Source organism: Ranitomeya imitator, chromosome 7 (assembly GCF_032444005.1).
Source record: "Ranitomeya imitator isolate aRanImi1 chromosome 7, aRanImi1.pri, whole genome shotgun sequence".
NCBI classification, from domain to species: domain Eukaryota; kingdom Metazoa; phylum Chordata; class Amphibia; order Anura; family Dendrobatidae; genus Ranitomeya; species Ranitomeya imitator.
Window position 1 is genome coordinate 98586348 of NC_091288.1, and position 17764 is coordinate 98604111.

General features: G+C 47.0%; 1 protein-coding gene across 2 annotated transcripts in view; it reads right to left on the minus strand.

The window, feature by feature from the left end:
* CMKLR2 (chemerin chemokine-like receptor 2) overlaps positions 1 to 17764 on the minus strand; it is a 106406-nt gene that overhangs the window by 45097 nt on the left and 43545 nt on the right. The window contains exon 2 of one of the 2 annotated variants that reach the window (XM_069733677.1): positions 15102 to 15179. The exons of the other annotated variant lie outside the window; for it this stretch is intronic. The gene's annotated coding sequence lies outside the window, so the exon portion shown is untranslated. The remainder of the gene's footprint in view (positions 1 to 15101; positions 15180 to 17764) is intronic. 2 annotated transcript variants of the gene reach the window in all.

The window sequence follows — 17764 nt, forward strand, 5'->3', positions numbered from 1 at the left end:
TGTTGCTCTGCAATTCACGGAATCTTTACTTAAGAAGAATTTGTCTTACTCTGCGGTAGCAAAATGCTTCGCAGGAGTCTCCTTTTTCCTGAAGGTCCACGGGGAATCTGCGTTGACTGACCTCTTTCTGGTAAAACAATTCTTGAAGGGCCTAAAACAAAAGAATTTTGTACCAGATTCCAGACGTCCCATTTCCCTGTCGTTGCTAAGAAACATTTGTTCTGTACTGATTAATGTTTGTTCAAATCCGGAGGAAGCACTGTTGTTTAACGCCATTTTCTCAATTTGTTTTTTTGGAGCTCTTAGAGTCGGCGAGATAGTGTCTTATAAGAAAGCTGAGCCATCCGGGCTCAGGCTGGAGGACGTTAAAATTTTTGACTCCTTTCTTTTGGTGTTTATTAGAAGTTCTAAAACGAATCAAATGGGAAGAGGTAATGAAATCTGTTTGAAATCTTTTGGTGACAAAACTATTTGCCCAGTTTTTAATTTTTCCAAATGGATTGTGGTTAGGCCTGCGGTGCAGGGCTCGTTGTTTTTGCATAAAGATGAAACCCCAGTCACTGTATTCCAGTTCAATTTTATTTTGAAAAAATGTTTATCTTTTTTGGGTAAGAGTCACCTCAGGATCTCCTCTCATTCGTTTAGGATAGGTGCGGCTACGGAAGCCTCTAGAGCCGGCTTATCTGATGCCAGAATCAAAAAAATGGGAAGATGGGAATCGAATCGTTTTAAACTGTACGTTCGACATAATTTATATGCTGACTAATTATTTATTTTCTTTTAGGTCCAAATATTGTTTGGATTGTTGGCCATTCCTTTATTTTCTGGGCCCAGAAGAGGGCTAGTCAGCGTTGTTACTCGGAGAATCTGTCCTTTAACCCTTCCATTACGCAGGTTTACTGGCATAGCATCCGTGGACTGAAGTGGGCTTCTTTGGTGCCTGAGCTAAAAAATTGTTTGTTGAAATTTCCATACCCGGATTTAATAATTATTCACCTTTCTGGGAATGATCTCGGGAAGATCAATACGCATAATTTATTGGCGGCCATGCGGTCCGATCTTATTTTTTTTAAACAAAATTTTCCTTTTTCTTGCCTCGTTTTTTCCGAGGTCATTCCCAGACTCTTTTGGCAGCAACAGCAATTTGCTTTTATGGATAAGATTCGTAAAAGGGTGAACCGTGAAATGATGAAATTTTTTCCCCTTCTAGGAGGCTTTTCCTTTAGGCATGTGGATTTGGAGGGGTTTTTACCTGGTCTGTATAGACAAGATTTGGTTCACTTGTCCAACATAGGACTTGACATTTTTAATCTGAACTTGGGCAACATAGTTGAAAAATGGCTGTGTGGTTTGGGGGGGCCTCGACTCTGTTAGTCTTGGCCTTGTGGGATAAATCACCCATGTATGGGTGGATTTGGACATTTGGTATTTTTGGAGAATTTTTAAATATGTTATATCGGAAGTTTATTTATTGGAAGTATTTTATGGTATTTTATGTAACCCTGAATAAAACCGCACGGCCATTTTATTTCCACTTTAAATTAAATCTGTCTCCAGAGTGTTTATTTGGGCATGGGTTTTATGGGGACATGTAAGCCCCCCTGCGTAAACTGAAAATAAATAAAGTGGGGGTCTCATGTCCCCATGGACCCTGCTATGAGCCTATTATAATAGTTTTTTCCTCATTTTTATGGGAATGTAAATTTCAGTCAGAATCTGTGGGATTCGTGACAGACTGTTTTTTTCCAGTTTTTGAGCGCTAATTTTCCAGCATTTTCATTGGTGGAGAGTGTTTTGGCGGTTTTTATTTATTTACAGATCTGACTGACAGCTGTCATTACCTCAGTTGCTGGCGCAAGAGCAATGAAGAGCCCACCCTCCCTCCCTTTATGTCATCGTTCCTACTGTCGTGTGGTTTTAATTGTGGGGATAAATCACCCATGTATGGGTGGATTTGGACATTTGGTATTTTTGGAGAATTTTTAAATATGTTATATCGGAAGTTTATTTATTGGAAGTATTTTATGGTATTTTATGTAACCCTGAATAAAACCGCACGGCCATTTTATTTCCACTTTAAATTAAATCTGTCTCCAGAGTGTTTATTTGGGCATGGGTTTTATGGGGACATGTCTCACATCGCTTTAAGCGAATAAAGGACACTATCTTCAGCAAGAATCTGGTGAGTGCTGCATCTTTTGTTATATAAAACATTAGTATTGTTGTTTATAAATGATTATGAACTTCTTTTCTTTGCATTTATTTGAGGTCTGAAAGCACTGTTTTTTTTTTTACATTTTGATCATTTCTCCTTTTCGGAAAAAAATACAAAATGTATTGCCTGGAACTTCGGAGACATGTTGTCAGTAGTTTATAGACTAAAAGAACAATTTACATTTTACTTAAAAATATACAGTACCTATAAAGAGAAAAATCAGACGAATTAAAAATTTTGCAGTGGTCTCTTAATTTTTGCCAGAGTGGTACATTTTTCACCTTGATATTTTGTCGCTAGAGATCACTTTCTTCCTTTTTGCATTATTTACATTATCAGCCTTCTTTATACACATTCATTTTTCAGCACAAGTTATTGTATCCCCAAATATCTCTGCAGATCCTCTAAATGAATCTATGTAAATTATGAAGAGATATATTTGCCCCCCCACATTATCTGAACAGAGCCACATAATATCCAGTATTTGATTAACTTTATAGTAAAATGTACTATAGCACTATAACAGTGTCCTGTCCCTTTAAATCTTCAGATACCTCTGTCACCATGGTAACTGCAGCCATCAACAACCAGTAGGATTGCTCAGTTTGAATTTCAAAAAAAAAAAGTCAGTTTGTTACATCTCATCGGAGTGTGAAGACAGACACCTGCAGTCAGTGCGAGATTCCAGGTATATAATGCACCGGACGGACCCCACACCCATCACAGACACTCACAGACCACAGCTGACACTTTCTGATAAATCTGATCATTACCAAGTTATTATTTCCTCCAACACATGATGTGGTGAGATATCAGTGGGTGAGGCCGATACTCGTGACATCTCCCATCTGGATCGATCCAGAGACAAGATCCCGATATTTACCCTCCGCTCTGCTCCTCCATGGGGAATGTCCCCGGCACACACACATGATGGCCCGCAGTGTAGTATCGCTAGTACTCTGCATGATATCCCGTCCTCCATATATACCACATGCTAAAGGGGAGGGCTGATCCCATTGGGACAAGTTATCACCTGTCTGCGGGATAAGATCAGAGTCCGATCACTGGGAACCGCACCAATCGCCAGAACAGGGCACTGGTATCTCATTAAACGGCAGCAGCAGTACCACCCCCGACCACTGGGACTGCCAGAGAGCGACGAGTACAGCTCCTGCAGGTCCCAGAGAGGATGAATGGAGCAGCAGGGGAGCATGTGCACCTCCGCTACCTTCTAATGGGGATAAAAGTTCTGGTGATGGCTGGAATTTCCAGTGGATGGACCCCACTGATCTATAAGTCATCACCGATCCCATGTATAACTTGCTCCAACTGAAAATACCCCTGTAATGAAGCTCACATATGTAACCGCCAATATCCCATATATTTCCCAATGTTGCCCTTCCCTGCACCTGAATTTATGATAAAATAAATATGAATCAATTACCAAAAGCCCTGCTGACTATTCCTGATGTCTTATAGGATTTGGATACATTTTGTCAGAGAAGATATCAGCGGTCACCATGTGGACCGGGTATTCTGCCAGCGCTGGATCAGGTAGCTTCCATCAGTCTGTGATAACTGACCGCTCTCTACACTGCTGTTGGTTGGGTTTCTGTGGCTTTACTTTATAGGGGTTGTCTATCTTTGGGGGCATTTTTGTTTTTACTTAAATGCGTGTATTTTGTGGTATAAATTATTTTTGCATTGGAGTTTCATTAAACAATTTCCATTATTTGCTTCCTATTATCTCTGAGCTGTACCATCTATTGCTGGCTGCAGAGTTAACTAACTGAGGATCTATCAGTGAGCTCTTTCTGACAGTCTGAAATGCAAGTTTGTAGCTCTTTTACGCTTATTTCCTGAGTGTCGCTTAGTAAATTTCAGTAGTGGCTTCTCTGTCACATCCTCTTTGTACGGTTAGGATTGATCCTAATATCTGGTTCTGTTTTCTTCAGTTTACGTCACACCTGAGGAGCAACTGAGAAGACTGGCGTATTGTATCAAGCTTCTCCCGTCACCCCTCTACAAGAAGGAGGTCAGTGAGAAGACTAAGTGGAGGTAGTTATGTACTCAGATATTCCTAGTCATCCTTCTAACTTCATCTCTTCTCTTCCTAGCGCCTCATGCCAACCAACCCAGAAGCCCAGAGAAGGTTTGCTGTAAGGGATGAAGAACGGCCCGCTCCATCCAGAAGTATCCCAGCCAGGGACAAAAAAAGGAAGAGGGAAGAAGAAGTGGCGCTGAGAGAAATGCTGGCCTATCTGGACGAGGAGGAGGACAAGAAAGAAGAGAAGGAAGAAGAGGAGATGGCGGCAAAGATCAAACTGGACATTAGGCTCCCGAGAAGCAGCACACGAAGAAGCAGGACCAGGCCCCACAACGTCCGCCACCAAGTCAGCCAAGCCTCTTCCATGACATGGAAGAACATCATGTGGACCATCCTGCTGGGACCCCTCTGCCGATACATTGGCATTATCGGCCCGTAAGTATAAAAAACACTAGAAATAATAATAGCAGCATAATAGTAATATAGTGGCAAGATATCAGCATTAGACTAATGAGTAATTAGATTAGTGATAATAAGAAAGTCATAAAATAGTAATAAATTAACAGTAGTAATAGTAGTAGGTGGAATAGCAGTGTGATCCAGGGTTCTAGGACTGATCGCCTTTTCTCGGGTTCAAGAAGGAATTTTTCCCCTTGTGACACAAATTGGCTGAATGTGTCCTGGGGTTTTTGCCTTCTTCTGGATCAACAGTGTAAGAATAAGGTAGTATTAATGATAATGGAAAAGTTAGAATATTACAATCATAAAATAGCAGTATTAATAATAGTAAGAATATAAAATAATTATATCTATAAAAAGGCAAGAACCTAAAATTACAATAATTATAGTCATAGCTCAATCTGTGCTGTAATGTGAACTAGTTATAGAAAAGTTAGAATAGTACAGTAATAAGATAGCAGGACGTAAATAATAGATATAAAATCTATAAAAAGAACAAACCCCTATACATTATAATAATAACTATAGTAGTAGTAGAATTAGCACTCTAATATTAGTTAGATCCCTAGAAATAACATAATTCGGTTTGATCCAGGGTTCTAGGACCGATCGCCTTTTCCCGGGGTCGAGAAGGAATTTTCCCTCAGTGACACAAATTGGCTGAATGTGTCCTGGCGTTTTTGCCTTCTTCTGGATCAAAAGCTTTAGACATAGGGACCTTAGTAATATCATTATTAGAGTCACAAGAGTAATAAAATGATAAAACTAATAAATCAAAAAGTAAATGATAAAAGGTACATTTTTAATAAATAATAAAAAGTGTAGTAATAATAATAACAGATTTGTGAGGCAGAGTCCCGTTAGTTAACAAGTTAGTGTTAGGTTAGTGTAGGTCCCATCTGAAGAGGTCGCCTTGTCGTTGGCAGATGGGCTCGCACAATTTGCTCAAAATGTGCGCTAAGAACCTCTCTTTTATATCTATAGAAGATAAGCAGTAATGCCATTCAGGAGATGTACATGTACACAGCAGTTTTGTGAATAACACTTCTGCAGAATCACAGCAGCAGGTATATCGTATAGGGAGGTCACATCTAGTGATAGTGCTACAGTGATATTACAACTTGGCCTTACAGGAAATCCGTCAACAAGTTTTTGTTCTGCAATCTGACAGCACCATGATGTAGGGACAGAAATTCTGATTCCAGCAATGTATCACTTAGTTTTCTGGGTGCAGCAGGTGGGATAGAATCACAGTTTTCTCTTCAGCAGATCTAGCAGAGCTCAGATGTTGAGTTGTGTATAACCCCGTCCACACCACTGATGGACTGCTTACTGTGTACACTGTATATTGACAGAAAGCTGCTAATCAGTGCTGGGGACAGTGGTTGGACTAGGAGACACGAGACACCTAGTCCTGTAGTGATAATCTTCTGCTGAGAAAACACTGATTGTATTGAAGCAGCAAAACACAGCCCATTAACTGACACATCACTAGAATCAGATTCTCTTCTCCTACATCATGCTGCTCTCAGATTACATAACAAAGCATGCTGACAGATTACCTTTAAGGGTAAAACTGCTTATACTAATTACTTATATTGGTTCCCGAGAAACATCTAACATGTACATCGCAGTCAGGTTCCAGTACCCGCTCTATAGTGCACATTTTCACCAGGCTGGTGCTGTCAGGGCACCTACAAGATGTGCGGCAGTCGTACTGGTGTATTATACAACCCGCTTCTGCCCCAACTACCGGCAGTGGAGCTAGCCCTGATCCTGGCAGCTTAAGCCCTTTTACACCACAGTCAGTAGCAACCACAGCACCTAGGTGGTGTAGAGAGAAGGAGAGGGAGGCGCAATCACAGTGCTGGGGATTTTCTATGGCAGTCGGGGTCCTAATTAAGGTTTATTTTGACACCAGTCAGAGTCATGCGGGGCGAAGTCATCCTGATGAAGTGTCTGCTACTCATATGCCCTAATACAGCCTCCAATAGTAACATTTGCCTTATACCCAGAGCTTCCTCCCTCCTTCACTGCTAGCATGCTCCATGCCTTACAGGGGATGTCCAATGAAACAAGTTATCACCGATCCACAGGCGAGGTGATGCCGTAACTTACTGCTTGGTGGGTTCCGACCCCTGGAACCTGCACCATCCTCAGATTGAGGGACCTGTATCCTGTTAGAAAGGAGCTGAAAGTCAGGAACCATCTGAAGCTCCATTCATTCTCTATGGGGCTGCCAGAAAAAAGCCGAGCTCAGCACTTGGTACCACATAGGGAATGAGTGGAGCAGGATCATTGAGTAATAAAATGGACTTAGCTCCTCATCATTGCGTCTGTGTAAGAGGCTTAAGTGTATGTGCACACGTAGAAATGACCTCCGCAGATTTTTACGCAGAGGATTTTAGAAATCCGCAGGTAAAAGACACTGCGTTTAACCTGTGGATTTACTGCGGATTTATCGCGGTTTTTATGCAGATTTTGTGCGGATTCCACTGCGGCTTTACACCTGCGGATTCCTATTGTGGAGCAGGTGTAAACCGCATCTGAATCCGCACAAAAAATTGACATGCTGCGGAATGTAACCCGCAGATTTTCCACACGTTTTTTTCCGCAGCATGTGCACTGCGGATTGCGGTTTCCATAGGTTTACATTGTACTGTAAATGTATGGAAATCTGCTGTGAACCCACAGCAAAATCCCCAACATGTGCACATAGCCTTGGGCAGTGGAATCCGCACAAAATCCACATAAAAACCGCAGTAAATCCGCAGGTAAAATGCAGTGCCTTTCACCTGCGGATTTCTAAAATCCACTGCGGAAAAATCCGCAGAGGTCAATTCTACGTGTGCACATACCCTCACCCTTTTCTCCCCTTCCGACGTAAGCTTGTATGTTGGTCCCAGTCTTGTTTTTCCTGTAGAGAAGAGGAAGCCCCTTTGCCTTTTCTGCTCTCAGTCCTCTGCGGCTTTTCACCATCACTCAGTGTTCACCATTAAATGTAATAAAGGTAATAATTGACCCGTTGTCTGACTTTCATCCCTCCCCGGTCTGAGCAACGTACAAGATAATAAAAAAGTAAGGTGAATATTGAATACAAAAAAGCAAAAATCAGCTCCCTTACGTCAGTCACCACATGTGATGCTTTTGAAATTAAAGAAGATATATATATATATATATATACATATATATATATATATATGTACACAGTATAGCACCGCAGGAGTCCGGTTGCCACAGTGGCATTGCCTCCCTCACAGGGGGGTGATGACATGCCTGGAAGCAAGGAGGGTTTCCCTGACTAGATAACACTCACATCCAACACCTTTCTTGACTCCAGATCAGAAGGGGGAGCTCTAAATCTGGATTCAGGGGAGCTTTTCTATAAGTTCTGGCCTGGCGGAGGGGTGAGTCAGTCAGTGTCTGGAACAGAGGAGAGAGGAGAGCAGTAAAAGAGAACTTGGGGAGTGGAGCTGCAACCAAGCTCACCCCAGTACTGAGTGCCAGAAACCGGACACCAGAGTCCATGGTTGCATGGGTACTAAAGCCCCGGCAGCTAAATCCGGAGGGCAGGAGACTGCAGGTCTCCTGACCCTAACACCCAGAGGCACAGCAGCATATCAGAGCCCAAAGCCGCCATAAAGGAGCGACACCTGCAATTAGCTCAAGTTGTCTGCCATACGGGCAAGTACTTCAGAACACTAATGAACAGAGGACTGAGCATAGCTTTAGGCAGCAAGGACCTCAGAGGACAGCGCCGCAAAGAGGCCTCAAAACCCATCTGGCTTAGTGAATCCTAAGTTGCTTCCAGGCCCCCCGAACCTCCATTGTCATCAACTAGGGCCCCGGCCTGCACTTCAAACCGTGAGTAAAAGTGTGGGAACTGCACCCTGCTGTGTCCTCTGAATTATTACTGCGTCACCTGCCCTGCATCACAACATCCATCATCACATTTATCACCATCACTGCCCTGGGGCTAAGCTCTACCTGTGGAGAGCTGTAACAACTCTGCTGCATCACCATCAGCCCCAGCGGACTCTTTAGGTTACTTTCACATTTCCATTGTTTTGGAACCATCACAATGTGTCGTTTTGGAGAAAAAACGCATCCTGCAAAGTTGCCCACAGCATGCGTTTTTGCACCATAGACTTGCATTAGCGACGCATTGCGATGTATGGCCACACGTTGCATGCGTCGTCCACTGGATGCGTCGGGTTTTGGCGGCTCGTCATTTTGAAAAAACGTTCAAGGGAACATTTTTTCGTACGTTGCATCCTGCATTTTTAACTGCGCATGCCCGGGCGGAGATCTCTCTCTCCTCCCCAGAACTTTAGAATGGGCAGCGGACGTGTTGAAATACTGGGTCCGCTGCTCACGTGTATGCATAAACTCACAAACGTACGTCGGTACGTCGCGCCGACGCTTTGTGACGGCCCAGTACCGACGTAAATGTGAAAGTAGCCTTAAGCAGCGTCGGCCATCCCTAGCCGAGTACCACAGGTGGTGTCACGAACAAATCCCCTATAAACTTTATTCCCCTTTCATTTCATTGACACTTTTATTGGATGCCCAGAGCCACGGGGTCACTGCTGCCATGACACATCCCTTTAAGAACCGTCGACCCAGCCCGAGTACCCCACGGCTCTAGCGGGCGCTCCATATATATATATATGTGTATATATATATATATATACACATATATATATATATATACCGTATATACTCGAGTATAAGCCGAGATTTTCAGCCCAAATTTTTGGGCTGAAAGTGCCCCCCTCGGCTTATACTCGAGTCACGGTAGCGGTGGGGTCGGCAGGTGAGGGGGAGAGGGCGCTGAGGCATACTTACCTAGTCCCAGCGATCCTCGCGCTGTCCCTGCCGTCCCACGGGCTTCGGCGCTGCAGCTTCTTCCTCTCTTCAGCGGTCACGTGGGACCGCTCATTACAGAAATGAATAAGCGGCTCCACCTCCCATAGGGGCGGAGCCGCTTATTCATTTCTCTAATCAGCGGTGCCGGTGACCGCTGATAGAGAAAGAAGCTGCGGCACCGAAGACAGGAGGGGACAGCGCGAGGATCGCCAGGACTAGGTGAGTATAGCATATTCACCTGTCCTCGTTCCAGCCGCCGGGCGCCGATCCATCTTCCCGGCCGGCGCCTCCATCTTCCCGGCGTCTCTGCTCTCTGACTGTTCAGGCAGAGGGCGCGATGACGCATATAGTGTGCGCGGCGCCCTCTGCCTGATCAGTCAGAGCAGAGACGCCGGGAAGATGGAGGCGCCGGAACGAGACGCCGGGAGCTGCAATCAAGGGAGGTGAGTATGTGTTTTTTTTTCTTTATTGCGGCAGCGGCGGCACAAATTTATGTGGAACATCTATGGGGCACAGTGAACGGTGCAGAGCACCGTATAAGGCACAGCACAGCTATGGGGCACAGTGAACGGTGCAGAGCACCGTATATGGCACAGCACAGCTATGGGGCACAGTGAACGGTGCAGAGCACTGTATATGGCACAGCACAGCTATGGGGCACAGTGAACGGTGCAGAGCACCGTATATGGCACAGCACAGCTATGGGGCACAGTGAACGGTGCAGAGCACCGTATATGGCACAGCACAGCTATGGGGCACAGTGAACGGTGCAGAGCACCGTATATGGCACAGCACAGCTATGGGGTACAGTGAACGGTGCAGAGCACCGTATATGGCACAGCACAGCTATGGGGTACAGTGAACGGTGCAGAGCACCGTATATGGCACAGCACAGCTATGGGGCACAGTGAACGGTGCAGAGCACCGTATATGGCACAGCACAGCTATGGGGCACAGTGAACGGTGCAGAGCACTGTATATGGCACAGCACAGCTATGGGGCACAGTGAACGGTGCAGAGCACCGTATATGGCACAGCACAGCTATGGGGCACAGTGAACGGTGCAGAGCACCGTATATGGCACAGCACAGCTATGGGGCACAGTGAACGGTGCAGAGCACCGTATATGGCACAGCACAGCTATGGGGCACAGTGAACGGTGCAGAGCACCGTATATGGCACAGCACAGCTATGGGGCACAGTGAACGGTGCAGAGCACCGTATATGGCACAGCACAGCTATGGGGCACAGTGAACGGTGCAGAGCACCGTATATGGCACAGCACAGCTATGGGGCACAGTGAACGGTGCAGAGCACTGTATATGGCACAGCACAGCTATGGGGCACAGTGAACGGTGCAGAGCACCGTATATGGCACAGCACAGCTATGGGGCACAGTGAACGGTGCAGAGCACCGTATATGGCACAGCACAGCTATGGGGCACAGTGAACGGTGCAGAGCACCGTATATGGCACAGCACAGCTATGGGGTACAGTGAACGGTGCAGAGCACCGTATATGGCACAGCACAGCTATGGGGTACAGTGAACGGTGCAGAGCACCGTATATGGCACAGCACAGCTATGGGGCACAGTGAACGGTGCAGAGCACCGTATATGGCACAGCACAGCTATGGGGCACAGTGAACGGTGCAGAGCACCGTATATGGCACAGCACAGCTATGGGGCACAGTGAACGGTGCAGAGCACCGTATATGGCACATCTATGGGGCACAGTGAACGGTGCAGAGCACCGTATATGGCACAGCACAGCTATGGGGCACAGTGAACGGTGCAGAGCACCGTATATGGCACAGCACAGCTATGGGGCACAGTGAACGGTGCAGAGCACCGTATATGGCACAGCACAGCTATGTATGGGGCACAATGAACGGTGCAGAGCACCGTATATGGCACAGCACAGCTATGTATGGGGCACAGTGAACGGTGCAGAGCACCGTATATGGCACAGCACAGCTATGGGGCACAGTGAACGGTGCAGAGCACCGTATATGGCACATCTATGGGGCACAATGAATGGTGCAGAGCACCGTATATGGCACAGCTAGGGGGCACAATGAACGGTGCAGAGCACTATATGGTTCACACCTATGGGGAAATATGAACGGTGCAGAGCACTATATGGCACAGCTATGGGGAAATAATGATCTATTTTTATTTTTGAAATTCACCGGTAAATGCTGCATTTCCACCCTAGGCTTATACTCGAGTCAATAAGTTTTCCCAGTTTTTTGTGGCAAAATTAGGGGGGTCGGCTTATACTCGGGTCGGCTTATACTCGAGTATATACGGTATATATATATATATACACATATATATATACCGTATATACTCGAGTATAAGCCGAGATTTTCAGCCCAAATTTTTGGGCTGAAAGTGCCCCCCTCGGCTTATACTCGAGTCACGGTAGCGGTGGGGTCGGCGGGTGAGGGGGTGAGGGCGCTGAGGTATACTTACCTAGTCCCAGCGATCCTCGCGCTGTCCCTGCCGTCCCACGGGCTTCGGCGCTGCAGTTTCTTCCTCTCTTCAGCGGTCACGTGGGACCGCTCATTACAGAAATGAATAAGCGGCTCCACCTCCCATAGGGGCGGAGCCGCTTATTCATTTCTCTAATCAGCGGTGCCGGTGACCGCTGATAGAGAAAGAAGCTGCGGCACCGAAGACAGGAGGGGACAGCGCGAGGATCGCCAGGACTAGGTGAGTATAGCATAGTCACCTGTCCTCGTTCCAGCCGCCGGGCGCCGATCCATCTTCCCGGCCGGCGCCTCCATCTTCCCGGCGTCTCTGCTCTCTGACTGTTCAGGCAGAGGGCGCGATGACGCATACAGTGTGCGCGGCGCCCTCTGCCTGATCAGTCAGAGCAGAGACGCCGGGAAGATGGAGGCGCCGGAACGAGACGCCGGGAGCTGCAATCAAGGGAGGTGAGTATGTGTTTTTTTTTCTTTATTGCGGCAGCGGCGGCACAAATTTATGTGGAACATCTATGGGGCACAATGAACGGTGCAGAGCACCGTATATGGCACAGCACAGCTATGGGGCACAGTGAACGGTGCAGAGCACCGTATATGGCACAGCACAGCTATGGGGCACAGTGAACGGTGCAGAGCACCGTATATGGCACAGCACAGCTATGGGGCACAGTGAACGGTGAAGAGCACCGTATATGGCACAGCACAGCTATGGGGCACAGTGAACGGTGCAGAGCACCGTATATGGCACAGCACAGCTATGGGGCACAGTGAACGGTGCAGAGCACCGTATATGGCACAGCACAGCTATGTATGGGGCACAGTGAACGGTGCAGAGCACCGTATATGGCACAGCACAGCTATGGGGCACAGTGAACGGTGCAGAGCACCGTATATGGCACAGCACAGCTATGTATGGGGCACAGTGAACGGTGCAGAGCACCGTATATGGCACAGCACAGCTATGGGGCACAGTGAACGGTGCAGAGCACCGTATATGGCACAGCTATGGGGCACAGTGAACGGTGCAGAGCACCGTATATGGCACAGCACAGCTATGTATGGGGCACAGTGAACGGTGCAGAGCACCGTATATGGCACAGCACAGCTATGGGGCACAGTGAACGGTGCAGAGCACCGTATATGGCACAGCTATGGGGCACAGTGAACGGTGCAGAGCACCGTATATGGCACAGCACAGCTATGGGGCACAGTGAACGGTGCAGAGCACCGTATATGGCACAGCTATGGGGCACAGTGAACGGTGCAGAGCACCGTATATGGCACATCTATGGGGCACAATGAACGGTGCAGAGCACCGTATATGGCACAGCTAGGGGGCACAATGAACGGTGCAGAGCACTATATGGTTCACACCTATGGGGAAATATGAACGGTGCAGAGCACTATATGGCACAGCTATGGGGAAATAATGATCTATTTTTATTTTTGAAATTCACCGGTAAATGCTGCATTTCCACCCTAGGCTTATACTCGAGTCAATAAGTTTTCCCAGTTTTTTGTGGCAAAATTAGGGGGGTCGGCTTATACTCGGGTCGGCTTATACTCGAGTATATACGGTATATATATAAATCTCCATGTAATGTAGTGTAAGTGTATTAATACACTCACTTACCGCTGCTTTCTCCAGTGAGTGTCCAGCCCATTCTGCTACTCTTCTCAGTGACGCCACCACTATTGTGACTAGCCGGCCCTCTCTATACTCTATGCACGAGTCGGGAGTCTCTCTTACAATAGAAGCCCATGGGGCCTAGCTCTGCTGCTCCATAGACTTACACTGTAAGGGCTCATTCCTACTTGCGATTAAATAGGATGAATGAAATATGATTAACAATCAGATTACATTCAGACCAATTTAATCCTATAGTTCTATTCTCATTTCCCTTTTTTCCTTGCTCCGATAGGATCGCAATCGGACACGATAAAAAAAATCGCTGCATGCTGAATTCGGATCACACGCACACATATAGGTCTATGGCTGCGTGTGAAACATTGCACTGCACTCGGATATCACCCGAGTGCAATGCGATTTCCGCCAGCGCCGGCAGCAGAGGAGATGGAGAAACTAATTTCTCTGTTTCCTCCGTGACCATGCTGCGATTTTCTCTGCTGCCAGCGGATCGGAGCACAGCGGATAGAAGCACAGCGGATAGGAGCACAGTAGATAGAAGCACAGCGGATAGGAGCACAGCAGATAGAAGAACAGCGGATAGGAGCACAGCGCACACCCACTCGGATCGGAGCACAGCGGTTAGGATCACAGGGGATAGGAGCACAGGGGATAGGAGCACAGCAGATCGGAGCACAGCTGACTGGAGCACAGCTGACTGGAGCAGGGGTGGATTAAGCGTAGCCAGGGCCCCAGGCTGTTCAGACACTGTGGGCCCCCCCGGTCATGTGACGGGGGTCATGATATACCTGAACCAGATTATTCCAGAAAAATGGCCGAGCCCTACTCTGCTGTAACCTATTAAATATTTGTTAAAATATGCAATACAATTTAGGTATATTTTGATTTATTTTTCAATTTTTAAAATGACCAATATCACATACAAGGAACAAATACCACCGCATCATGACCAGACCACAAATTACAACCACAGTGATCGAATAATATCACATACAAGGAATTAATACCACCGCACCATGTCAAGACCACATATTACCACCACTTGGTGACCAAATAGCACATACAAGGGACAAATACCGCAACACCATTTACAGACCACATATTACCACCACATAGTGACTGAATACTACAATACTGATTAGTAATTAAAAAAAACACAATACTATCACCATAAGTGCCAGTATTCACAGGAGATCTGTACTTAGTATGCAGTGTCTGTGTAGAGGTAATCCAGAGATCACTGGTGGTATTATACACAGGAGCTCTGTATATAATGTATAGGTAATACAGTGATCACTGGTGACATTGTACACAGGACCTCTGTATATAGTATACAGTGTATAGTATCAGTGTATAGGTAACACTGACTCACCAGTGACGTCTCTAAGTGAAGTCCTTCATCTTTCATCCAGCACAGACCGCCATCATTTTTTCCAGCCAGGACTCGATTCTGCAGGAAATAACACAGTTATCTCAAGCTCCGCTTGCAGAACACATTACTTAATTTTTCACAACTTCTACATTTCACCAGATGAAGAAAAAAAGGCGATATAGTGTCACTCTGCACAGTAACAGGACCGCCCCCCCATTTAAAACAGTATACTCAAAAAATAAAATAAATACATCACTGCAGTAATAATATCCCTTAATTAGCCCCTATGGTAATAATATTCCCCATCCTGACTCCGTTTATCTCATTCCTGGCTCCAGCCATATGTTCTCGCATCCTGCCCTCATGAGTATCCCTTCTACCCCATATGATCTCCCCATCCTGCCCCATCTGTCTCCATCGCATCCATCCTGCCCCATGATCCAATCCTGCCCCATGTCTTTCATTCTGCCCTGTGTCTCCAATCATGCCCTGTATCTACATTCTGCCCATGCCTCCAGTCCTGCCCCAGTGTGTCCAGCATATTACCCCCAGTGTGTCCAGCATATTACCCCCAGTGTGTCCTGCAATCTGCCCCAGTATGTCCAGCATATTGCCCCAGTGTCCAGCAATCTGCCACAGTGTGTCCAGCATTGCCCCCAGTGTGTCCAGCAATCTGCCCCAGTGTGTCCAGCATTGCCCCCAGAAAGTGTGTCCAGCAATCTGCCCCAGTGTGTCCAGCATTGCCTCCAGACAGTGTGTCCAGCAATCTGCCCCAGTGTGTCCAGCATTGCCCCCAGACAGTGTGTCCAGCAATCTGCCCCAGTGTGTCCAGCATATTACCCCCAGTGTGTCCAGCAATCTGCCCCAATATGTCCAGCATATTGCCCCAGTGTCCAGCAATCTACCCGTGTGTCCAGCATTGCCCCCAGACAGTGTGTCCACCAGCAATCTGCCCCAGTGTGCCCAGCATTGCCCCCAGTGTGTCCAGCAATCTGCCTCAGTGTGTCCAGCATTGCCTCCAGACAGTGTGTCCAGCAATCTGCCCCAGTGTCTCCAGCATTGCCTCCAGACAGTGTGTCCAGCAATCTGCCCCAGTGTCTCCAGCATTGCCCCCAGACAGTGTGTCAAGCAATCTGACCCAGTGTGTCCAGCATTGCCCCCAGACAGTGTGTCCAGCAATCTTCCCCAGTGTGTCCAGCATTGCCCCCAGATAGTGTGTCCAGCAATCTGCCCCAGTGTTTCAAGCATTGCCCCCAGTGTGTCCAGCAATCTGCCCCAGTGTGTCCAGCATTGCCCCCAGACAATGTGTCCAGCAATCTGCCCCAGTGTGTCCAGCATTGCCCCCAGACAGTGTGTCTAGCAATCTGCCCCAGTGTCTCCAGCATTGCCCCCAGACAGTGTGTCCATCAGCAATTTGCCCCACTGTGTCCAGCATATTGCACACAGACAGTGTCCAGCATTCCGGCCCGCCTGGGCCCCCCGGATTGCCGTTAGCAAAAAAAAAACCCCGAGTTCTCCTCACCTGACCTGTGCGCTCCAGCGGCGAGCTCCCTCCAGCAGCGCGCACTCGCCAGCGACTGACAATGACGTCAGACGCCGGCGACGTGTGCGCTGCGCCTGCGGCCGACTTCAGATGCCAGCCTCCAATTGGCTGGCGGCTGTTGTTAACTATTGACGTGCGGGCGTCAATAGGTGAAACTGCCGCAGCAGTGGTAGGGGCCCAGTGAGCAAACGAGACGGGGCCCGATGCGGGCCCCCTCTGCCCACCGGGCCCATACGCCAGTCAGGGCAGTAATGCCCTGATGGCGGCGGGCAATCTGAACGGTAGCCAAGGGCCCCCCCACACCACTGGGCCCTGGGCTGCCGCCCAGATTGACCCTATTATAATCCGCCCCTGTATGTATGAATTGATGTTGGGGTACACTAAGTATAATATAATCACGTATATGGTGTCTTGATGTTGGAGCACACTAAGTGTAATATAATCATGTATATGGAGTCTTGATGTTGGGGTACGCTAAATATAATATAATCATGTATATGGTGTCTTGATGTTGGGGTACACTAAATATAATATAATCATTTATATGGTGTCTTGATGTTGGGGTACGCTAAATCTAATATATAATTGCCTAGAATACTACTTCCTGCAATTTGTGCCAACTTCCTGTCCGGAGCTAATGTCCGGAGCTAATGTCCGGAGCTAATGTCCGGAGATAAGTGACGTCAACAGTGTCCAGTGTCTGATTGGTTGCCGCCTGCTGCGAGCGACCAATCAGAAACGTGCCGTACTGTGACACACTCCGCCCGCCATTTTGGTGTGATTTTTGAATTTTTACCTCACAGCAAGTTTCTACTGCGTGGAGGCGGGCCCAGTGACGTTGCTCTTCAAGCTCCTGCTGAATTTCGTCAAAAAAATGATAATACCATTTACCAAAACTATATATATTTAGTTGTGAAGTGGTTCAGTGACATTTTCACACCAATTTTGAACTTTTGTTTGGTGTTTTCTCCATATACTGCCTATTATTCACTGACTGTTATACTGAGAGACTGCCGTTTATTAACCTCTTCTTTGCCACATTGGGTATATTGCTCTATTATTTGCCACATAAGGACATTGTCCATTATTGCCCAGCAATTTATCTGCAATATAAACTGCC